The 11,448-nt window shown below is 36.5% G+C and overlaps 1 long non-coding RNA gene across 1 annotated transcript; it reads left to right on the top strand.

Moving 5' to 3' along the window:
* The first annotated feature begins 654 nt into the window (after window positions 1-654).
* Window positions 655-8,711, top strand: LOC146545538 (uncharacterized). The gene is made up of 3 exons (XR_014881247.1): window positions 655-931; window positions 4,791-4,898; window positions 8,430-8,711. It is a non-coding gene; the product is annotated as an uncharacterized LOC146545538 (long non-coding RNA).
* The last annotated feature ends 2,737 nt before the right edge of the window (window positions 8,712-11,448 follow it).

Raw genomic sequence — 11,448 nt, 5'->3', positions numbered from 1 at the left:
AAGGGGAATGGTTTTAAATTTAGACAGGAGAGGTTTAGGTTAGATGTTAGGAGGAAGTTTTTCACTCAGATGGTGGTGACGCACTGGAACAGGTTGCCCAAGAAGGTTGTGGATGCCCCATCCCCAGAGGCATTCAAGGCCGGCTGGATGTGGCTTTGGGCAGCCCAGCTGGTGGTAGGAGACCCTGCACATAGCAGGGAAGTTGAAACTAGATGATCATTGTGGTCCTTTTCAACCGAGGCCATTCTATAATTCTGTGATTCTATGAAATATGAGTAATTTTGTTTAAAACAGCACTTCCCAGTTGAAGTAATAGAAGACTTACCTGAATATAAGTGAGAAATGGGGAATTTTTAACATTTTCAGTTTTCCAGATAGGAAAATCAAGGCCTGTATATTAAAAATGCATTAAATAAAGATTCTCAGGCACTCTCTAGCAGCAGAACTGTATTTTTACATAATTTTGCCATTCTCTATGATTTCCTTTGGCTTATGGAATTACACACACACGAGCAGATTGAAAAGGGAAATCCTATGATGTCAAATTCAAATAGATATATATAGTTAAAAATTAAATACAACTAGCATGTGCTGCTATTAATTACTGTATCGTAAAATATTGTATCTAAATGTCATGGTTTCATGATTTTTTGGTTATCAGTATTCCACATCATTACATCATGTAATGCACTGGGGATTTGACTGCTGATGCTCAAGTTCCGGGTGCCCGTCCGGAGGAGAAGAGCTACATTTCCCCAGGGGGCTTTGCGGTCAGCGAGGAGATATAACTCCCGGCAAGGTCACCTGATGTTCTCTTCTTTGCCTGCGCTGCTTCGCTTGCGCTTCTCTGCCTGCGCTTCTCTGCCTGTGCTTCTCTCCCTGCACTTCTTCATCGGCTCAACTGGACTGCACTTCTCATCTCAGCGTTGTGGTGAGGCCGATCCACCTTCAATTTCACACACTCTCTCTCTCTCTATCCTTATAAAATTCTGCTGATATTTAGTAAATTAGTTTCTTTCACCTCAGATTGTTGCCACTGTTTTCAATTATTTCGGGGTCCCCTATTTTCCTTTTCCAGGGGCGCGGATCCGCGGATCCCTCCGCCCTTCTAGTCACGGAACCGGACTGAACCAGCCCGTAAACCGTTGACACTAAATTATGAAGCCATTTGGGGATTTAAGAAAAATTAACAATATATTCAGAAATGCAAAACTTTAAATAGAAATAAAATGTACTGGAGGGGAAGAAAGAAGAAATTTGTTGATTTTGATGGGAAAAATAACTCTCCAAGTGGTTTGGACACATCACTATAAGTTAATAGGACAACATCAATCACAGTAGTCTATTTTTATTGTTCTAATAATCCCTACACTTTTTGAAGTGTCTTCAGCAAAAATAAGTAAACAAGCAAAAATTAAAGCCAATTAGACCAAGTCTGGGAACCTGTAAGGCACTGGATTTTAGTCTTTTTTTTTTTTTTTTTAATGTATCTTGTTTTTCTCATTTAGTCACATGAACTGCACAAAAGGTGCAAGTGAACTTCTACCAGCTCTTAATAAAGCTGTTTAAAATCTGAGCTATTAAGAAAATCTGTTTCAGACAAAGGAGGGGGGAAGCTAAACAATCAGTTCAGTGTACCACAACTCAATTCTAGACAGTTTGCAAAAAAGTAATAAGACAGAAATGGGAGGAATCTTGATCCTAGAGATCAGGACCTTGAATCTACAAATCCTGTGTGCTTTGATCATACATTGACACTGCCCTGAGAAGTTCCAGGTAGGCCTGCTCTACGAATTAAAATTTACCATCTGGTTGGAATAATGACTTCTCCATTTAATCATTTCTCACATATGATGCAGCAAGAGAAAAACACTTAAAGAAAGTTTAACCAGCAGGATACCCTAATGAGGATCCTTGCATTGCTGACTTCATTTGCTACACATTACCTATCCCACATACATGCAGAAGACCCACAACTATTCTAATTAAAGCAGCATCATACTGGTATTGATTTTAGATAAAATGGCAAGTACAGTCCTAACCATTCACTGGACAATAACAAACATCTTCACAAATCAAAGGATAAGTGTGTCCAATTATTTCTTTGCTTAAGTTTCCTGTTTTTTTTTAACTGTGTCTGAATAGGCTGCTGCATAGTGAAAGGCATCTCAGGATGCACAGACAGCTGGAACTGATGAATACTTTCTCATTATATAACAACATTTCTGTAGAATGTTTATTACATTAAATTACTATACCATATTAAACTTTCATTCAACAAACTTTACATAAAACAAAGCTTAGCTTGCTAGGATAGGAATTTACACAGTTGCACGAATATTTCTCCATACTATCTGCAGCTATGCTACATTTGGTGTCTAAACTTTTGAGTGCACATGTTCCTCTGTTCTAGAAGAAAGTACAAAGGGCAGATTAGAGCAGCATGAAAGAGGTCAAAGTCAATTTATATTTAGATGTCTTGAAATAACAGCCAGAAGGCATCCATAAGGAATCTAGCCTACTAGGATCCAAACTAAGCCTCCTCCCTCTGCCTGTGCAAAAGAAGCTACTGCCGTTGGTAAAGCTTGGACAAGAAAGCCTCCAGCTTCCGAGCAAAACCAACCCAACGTACTACGTTTCCCAGTGCAGAAGATGTCAAAAGGATTAAGTCACATTCCTGTGGTATACATTTTGCTCCTTAGGACCAGCGCACAATGTTACCAATGGAAAACTCTCCGATGGCAAAATCACTGCTGTTGCAAGTACACAGCATGTCAAACTTTCTCAATTTGCATGGCCATTATTAGACAAGGACAAGCTGTAAAACCAAAGATGAACAAATCTGTTATGAAAACAAATTTCATGCTGAGGGTTCTCAGGTGTTTTTAGTTCCACTGACAAATGAGGAATATTATTTGAAACAAATCTAAACTCAATTCACCATCATTTTTCTGCAGCTTTACCTTGGGAAAAAAAAAAAAAAAGGATGATTTTGACTGCATTAGCAGATGCAGTACAAATCTAGGCAGGACTAGTACTTTTAGTATATTTAGTATTTTTAAGTTTCATAGAATGGCTTAGGTTGGAAGGGACCTTAAGGATCATCAAGTTCCAATCCCCCTGCCACAGGCAAGACCTCCATATCTAATACTAGACGAGGCTGCACAGGGCCCCATCCAACCTGGCCTTGAACACCTCCAGGGACAGGGCATCCACAGCTTCTCCAGACAGCCCACTCCAGCACCTCACTACTCTCTTAGTAAAGAACTTCTCCCTGATATCCAACCTAAATCTCCTCTCCTTCAACTTAAAACCATTTCCCCTTGTCCTGCCATTATCTACCCTTGTAAATATTTGACTCCCCTAAGCCCAGCTCCCTCAGCCTGTCTTTTAGGTTGACCCTTATTTCTCTTGTCCCTTATAATTCAAAGGGAATAAAACCACACATTTACCTCTATGTGGACAGCTGCAAGTTCCCATAGGAATGTTCTTTTGTCGCATAATAGAAATGATGAGCGGAATTGTCTTCTTTGTAAGAAAATCCCATAGGAGCTCATAGGAGCAAACTGAGGAGCTCTTGGATGGATGGACTCTGCACAGCACACTGCACCATGATGCCCATTTGGTGCTGGACAGCTCAGGGCTCCCACCTTCTGGAGGGACATGGGATTATCCATGCTCTTCTTTGTTTGCTCTAATACACAGCATTTAAAATTATCTTTTGTAGAGTCTGACTGCCTTTTTTACCAGGATAACAACAAACCAACTTCTGCTGGTGCAAAGCAGGAAGAGAGTCTCATGAGTGTTCAAATTCTGTTTTCATTCCTCTCTGATCTTGAGTTACTATCAATCTGAGCAAAAAAAAAATTGTTTTCCCTTCTCCGCAGAGCAGAGAAATGGATGTTAGGACTGAGATGGGTAGGAAAGAAACTTGTGCTTGAAAGAGAAATGAACTTCTACAAGAACAATCCCAGTTAAACTGCTATTTAAAATGTATATATAGTGTGATGTCCTGTGACTGCAAAAAAACAAGATTGTTCATCATAAATAACTGTCACAGCAAGCAACACTTTTAACTAGAGAAGTGTTATTGCTAATCAGAACAGACAAAGGAAGCCCTCTAATGCAAATTATTGTCCTGACTGTCATTCCATCTGAAAATCTGTTTGATAGAAGGTTATATATATATAAAACGTGTGAATACTAAAACAGCAGAAGGCTCAATATGATGTAATTTGTACTTAGAAAATTATCAAAATGTTCTGTCAGGCTGTCTTGCGAAAACTTGTTTTCAAGTGCTTAGGTACTAAAAATGGCAAGGTCAAATAGTGTGAAGGATCCAGCCAAAAATCCTAAAATGAATGGATCATGATTTAGGATCACTGACAGTGCACTAGAACAGACTGCCCAGAGAGGTTCTGTAAACTTCTTCTCTAGAGATATTAAAAACCTGCCTGGTTGCTTTCCTGTGCAACCTACTGTAGGGAACTTCTTTAGCAGGAGATTGGTCTACATGATTTCCAGAGGTCCTTTCCAAACCCTACAATTCTTCGATTTCTCTGAGCTTCTACAGAACTCCTAAGATGCTGTCCCTTGCAAATTACATCCCTAAGAACAAAGCCAAAACCATGTACAGTCTTTCACAGAGCTGATGGGGTTCTGTGTGAAATGCGAAAAAAAGAAAATAAAAAGTTTTTTCTTTGAAATTCTACAAGTTTTACTTAGCCAAGTATAATGCACAGCAAAGAACACTCTTCTTTTAAATATCTTTACTTTTCTTCCCTTTCTAGGTATATTTATCTTCTAACTTGAAGCCAGCTTCTGTAGTCAAGGAACAGATATGCCATTCTGGTTTGCACTAAAGTTAAGAGGATCTCTGGTATTCACTTTATAAAATGGTAAGCATTGAGCTAAAGCATAAAAAAACACTAGTGGCTCGCAGTATTTCATACAGCATTTGCTGTTCCACTGGATTTCCATGGATAAAAGCAACATCAAACAAATATAAGATCAGTTATTTGAAATGTACCTCAGCTTTTATACGAAATGGAAATGACTACTTCACAAATACATGAAGCAGTCATCATAACATAAGCCCAGGAAATCAAGATGAAACAATTTAAGAAAGAGTCATGGGTATTCAAGTTTAAATTATTTATCAGAATAGCTGTGTAGTTCACTGTCATTAGATTGCAGGCTATTCTAGGTATTGTAAGTAGCAAGCATGCAGACAAAAAGAATATAATCAATGTTCTTTTCAAGTGTGCTAGATACCAAAAATTTGATTTAAATTATTCTTCATGAGCCATACTATTATTATCCTGAGATAAAGCATCCTCAAACACGTTAATAAACAACATTTATCTAAATCCATTTCATAATCTGCTCTTGAAAATATAACAAAAACTTCAGTAACAAGCATCTTCTTTATTTCTAAGAGCATAAACTGAAAATAAATAAATAAATAAATAAATTTCTAGTACTGACACTGGAAGGTGCTGATATTCAAAGAAACTACTGAGAGGCAGGAAGGAAAATTAACAGGAGATAGAGATTAACAAATAAGGAAGGCAAAGAAGCAACATAATAGTTAGAAATTGAATTGAAGTTCATATGATTAAAAATTAACCAAATGCTTTTATGGTATACTTAAAACATCATACATTTCTAAAAGGTCTAAAAATACACAGAAATCCATAAGATTTCCCCAACAGAGAATGAGTGGGCTGGCAATATTTCTAACAGTGTTTAATTAAGACCTGTAAATGGCTACTGATGTCCTTCGGAAAATTCCTTTTGAATTCAATTACAATGGAATGAGGTTCTTAAAGTGATATAACAGCTTTTGGAATCATGCTCCTTATCTATTGTCTTTACCTTAGAAGCAGGTCTAAGCAACAAAATATTCTCTGTTTTTATACTACATAACATTGCCAAACTTACGTGAGTTCAGTTCATGAAGAAAATAATGAAAATAAAAGCAACTTCATGGAAGCTACCTAGTACAACATGCTATCCAGTAAGAAAAAATCTCTGTTACATCTAGGCATTCTGAAGTATCAGTATGACAGAGAAAGTAGATGGAGTTTTTGTAAAGTAAGAAAATATTATTTTTTCAACACACAGTTTAAATTGGTATGGGAGAGGGGAGAATGCTGCTGTGCCCTTGAATCTCAAGTGAGTAAAGAGCAGACTCATTGGGAGTAATTCCTTAAATCATTCAGTCAAAGACTCAACATTAGATGTAAGAATGAGGACTATATGAAGCTGGGATTTCACACTGCACTTTTTATCAGAGAATCACAGAGCTCTGATGAAGGATGTTTCCTCATTTTTAGAAGCAGAGAGGCATGATATACTGAAATAAACTTAGTCACAGTTACAAGCAATTCAAGGACACCACTAAGATGAGCCCAAGTTCTCCCATTTTTCCAAGCCACATCACTATACCATACTGCTTTTTAAGGACAGGTGAAGATGTAACTCAGAAAATAGTGACAAGTGCAGTGATTGATAAAGTACCTTAGAATCTGTATACAGATTACGCTTATTAAACAAGATTTGACACTACACTGAAACATTATTATTAATGGAGCATCTAATTTGTTTGTGTAATAAGTAAAGGACAAAAATATGAACAAATTAAATTCTTTGAAAATATAACTTGGCTTGCAATACAACTGTTCTTAGGATATCACTAAAAAATCGGTAGTTCATAGAGACAGATGTGCTGGCCAAGCCTGGCCTGTTACTTCTCTGGAGGGGAAAACACTAAATCCAAGGCAGCACTTTCTTTTTTCCTTCTCTTGCACTCTCTGCCCTTGGCAGTACACCAGCTTGTAAGTGAAATCTGTTCTTTCCTGCTATTAACTAAAAATGAGAAGAGGAGCCAGAAAATAATGGGAGGGAAAAGATGGCTGTGCAAACTGTTCATACTCTGAATTAAGAGGACCAAGCTGCCAATGTCAGTGCATATCATATAAGGTTTTCCAGATTTGCTGCTGACCAAGAAATCTGAATTGATGGAAAGTGTTGATCAATAGGCTTCTCCTTGTCAATAAGACTCCAAAATGACTTGAGGAAAAGCAAAAAGTGCTCAGAAGTTAGAATGAGGTATAGAATTAGAGAGAAAAAACTGGGGCTAACAAACCTGTTAAAACTGAACAGTAATGGTCTGAGAAGTTTTCTTGGATTTTTCAGACACTCAGAAATGTAGACATGATCCAGCCATTTAGGAAGACTCTGAAGTTTCATCCTCACTTTTGATTTACACGGTACTTAAATTGCTCTAGAAACGTATGTCAATATGGTGGTAACATGGAGAATAAAGGAAAGTCTTAGCATAAGAATACCACCAGCATTTACCACTTCTGGACTTCATGCTTTTCTTTTTGGGAGGAAAGTAAATTTTGTAAAATATTACACTCTCTCTTCTCCACAGATGGTAATATATGAAAAAAAGATTGAGAGAAGGCAAATACTTAAATACTTAAAGATACACATATACATATATATTTGATGAAAGTATGTGCAGAAATTCTCGTCTTTTTACAAGAATTGGACCTCAAAGGTGAAAATCAACCTGTGTGTGTAAAGTGTTAGCATTCACTACAGAGAAGAGTGAGAACCACTGCAAGCTTAGAAGTGTACATGAACACAAAATAACATTTAACGCAAGAACTTTTCTTTCTAATGTATCAAACACTATTGCAACAATCATCTTGATAGACTCTCTTGATCACTGTTCTTCCTCCTATTTATATCCTTTCTTTCTCTTTCACATGAATTTTCTATCATGTATTTCCACCAAGTCTTCTCCTCCTTCAGCAAGTACAAATGCGATCCTTTTTTCTGCCTATGCATGCAATTCAGTATTTTCAACTTGCTAGCTGATGATGAACAACAAAGTTTTGTTATGTTCCTGAAAAGGCTGTGAAAACGGTTAGCCGGGGAAGGAGGGCACACTAGGCTTGTTGCGGAATAACAATTCTCAGAGAATCACTGAGAAAAGTGTCACTGAAAGTGTCTCAGTCTCAGAAAAGGCTTCATTCAGAGCTTGCAGACTTCAGAACAACAAAGGCAAACTTCATTCACCCTGGTGATGTAAATTATTTCTATACAGCCTTATGTATCGAAAAAACTATAGTGATCTTAGCTCACATCATATTTCATATTTCAGTGAGCTGAATTTTGTGTTCTGTTTGCCTGCATTTCCTTTATATAAGCACTAAAAGCTATGAAATGACCAATTTGAAATTGTAGTAGGAATAAAGTTTTTATCACATCTATTTGTACTCTTTTTCAGGAGAGTCACTGCAATTAAGCATCAAAATTTTAATATCCCATACAATTTGTGACAGTGCTTTACTACCTCAACCTTTTTACTATGCTGCATTTTCACTGTCCTCCTGCTTTTCTCTTCCACACAGGTTAGAGTCTTACTTAAGAGCAGTGAGAAAAAATGTATTGTCAGCAAGCAAAACCACGAAACACTGAAGCTGAAAGAGAAAAGGTCAAGAGTTTCAAAATCCACTGCCCTATCTTATGTATTTCTGAAATTTTAATAACCTTAGGAAGAATCCTTAGATTATCTTATTTTAAGAAAGGGCAATCTGCTAATGAAAGTTTTTTGTTATTTTTGTTTGTTTGTTTTTATTTTTTAATAAAAAGGGAAGCATTAATGAGCTGATTATATTTAATTAATTTTTCAGTTGAAAAAAAATAAAACCATATGAATTGCTCCTCTTTACATTGTTCTTCAAAATACTAGTCCAAGATACAAATTTCAGGCACTTGTCATATAAGAAGAAAAAATGCAAAGCTGGTTCCTTAATCCTGAAAAACAAGGAGATTCCACCAACCCCATCCCTTTCTCTGCTTTTATGCAACAGCACATAAATCGCACCAAATACATGTTTTATGCTGTCACCTGTTTCAGAAGACTGAAATATCTGGTTTACACAGAATAATCTCTGCACAGAAAGCAGCCTTGAACTTCAGAATATGGGACAGTCCAATGCTGTTTTTTCCAGTCTCCTTTTACTGTAGCTTTCAAGTATTTAAATATTCTGTAAATCAACTCAAGAAGTCACCGAGATGTATCACAGGGATGTGGCATTGGACGGACGTAACTGAACAGATCCTTGTGCAAGCTTCAGTGAATATCTAATTTTTATGCAAAACAGCTTAAATTACACTAAGTGAGACCAATTCATCAAACTAAGGACTATCCTACAAACAAGTACTAATCCTCTTTCTACTTTGCTAGAGAATTTTCCCAATCTGCAGATTATTTGAAACTGAGAAAACATTCTGGAAAAGGACTGCTACATACCTGTTTGCTGTTTGTGTTGCTTTCTAGGCTGCTGTGGTGCCTCACTGCTCACACAGGAGTGGGGTGGCACCATTTGCTCTTCAGGCCTGTGCAGAGTTCTGCTCTTCCATCCTATTCTCTCCCTCTTGCCCTGCAGCTCAAAGCTAATAACATATTCAGACAAGCCTAACAGTAGCTAGGTATTTGGGGGGAAGGTTATTACTCAAATGGAAAGAAACAGCTAGATCACAATGGACATCTGAACAGCCACAGGAAACTACTGGAAATAAATACATTAAACATACTGAGAAGGTAATAGATAAATCTTATTCCTTCACACAATGACAAGGTATAATAAAGAAATTAATTCTTTTTCAAATATTTTCTTCATTATTAAGTGAAAGGCTAAAATGATCAGAAGTGCCTACATCCTCTGATAACCTTTACATAAAATGTCCTTCAAAGGTTACTCTTATATCATGGCAAAATGCACTTTTGTAACATCAAAGAATTAAGACTGCATTCTATTTAACCTTTTTTCAGTTGCTCACAATGACAAGTATAGTGTTGTTTAAAGAACTCAAGTTTAGCAAAACAAATTCCAAAATCTCCTCTCTAGATGCAGCTACTAATGTTAACATTGATCAACAACAACACTAAATTAAGTATCTAATAGGTCTGAATTCAGTCATGCTCAATCCCCCATTACTTGGGATCACAGTTTCCAGTACAGAACAACTGCTTCAACTCCACATAGTAACACAGGCTCCTCTACAAGCAAATATATATCTCCTAAATCTCATTTATTAGGGAAAAAAAAAAAAATCAAGTTCCTTAAACACCTGAATAACTGGTTAATTTAATATGGCCATATTCTTTCCTTTACTTTTAAAATCTTAAAAATATTGCACTGCAGTGATCATGTTTAAAATTTTAGTGGATATTTATAATGGACTGTAAAATATTCTGACTTGAGGAGACATTTTGTTAAATTAAATTAAAATAAAAAATACAAACACAAAAACAAGCAAAACAAATGAAATAAAGTCCTCAATATGAGGCAAGTGAAATAGAACAGCGTATTAAAACTAGTGATACTACCTCTCCTATTCTAATTTTAGCAATGTAACTACATCGTGGTGAATATATCTGATACACAGGCGATTAGTTGCTACTTTCTACAAAACATGAATCTATTCTTTGTTTCAATAACCTACCATATTCAAACCCGAATGTTGTATAAAACACTAAGATCTGGGCCACCATGACTGATCTCCAACCACGTGTCAGAAGTCTGTCATTTTATGACCAAAGAGACTAGTGCAATTACTGAGTTCAGTGAATTCCAGTGCAACCTTCAATTGAGACAGTTATTTTGTGTTACGTCTAAGGTTGTTTTAATACATACTTAATGAAAAAAATAAATATATGTACTTGCGAAGCAGTTGGGTACTTAGTATATTTGCAGATGAAATTGGTTTGGTCTCTGAACATGATAAGTAGAGAAATATAGAATTTTAACAGGTTTTTTGGAATTATTTTATGTTCATTAATTTCCTTGACATGACCTCTTTCTGTTCTTCATAAAATGATCTTTGCAAGATGAATGATTGCTTACTTGGTTCAGATCACTGCAGATAAGTCCTTCATCATTTTAAAGTGGATTTTCTGGATAAGATTTTCATCCATGAAAATACCAGTTAAATGCATATCTTTACCAGTAGCAATAATGGGCACCACTTCAGTACAATTATAAAAGATAAGTGAATTAGAACTTGTGCACAAGCTCTGGACTAAAGTGAGATTATCCCTGTTGTTTTAACTGCTGGCAGTGATCAAATATTGAATTATTCAGTGTATCTATAATAAACTCTACTGTTGCTACCTGCTGATAAGTAATGAATTACTTTCAATTTGAGCAAGTTACCAATTTGACCAAGTTACCACCTTACCAAGTTCCTTCAAAGCACTCACATTAGTGGCTACAAAATGCGGCATGTTACAGAGAGACCCTGGGTATCTGTGATAAACTGCAGGGAGTTGCAGCTCTACCCATGAGATGTTGCACTTGCTGCAGATCAGTCTACCACATAAGAAATGCTCCTTATCTTGTGAACAGAACTGTATTGCTTTTA

This window comes from Meleagris gallopavo, chromosome 1 (genome assembly GCF_905368555.1).
Source record: "Meleagris gallopavo chromosome 1, MGAL_WU_HG_1.1, whole genome shotgun sequence".
NCBI classification, from domain to species: Eukaryota; Metazoa; Chordata; class Aves; order Galliformes; family Phasianidae; genus Meleagris; species Meleagris gallopavo.
The sequence above is the reverse complement of the archived record's forward strand: the minus strand, read 5'-3'. Positions and strand labels throughout refer to the sequence as shown.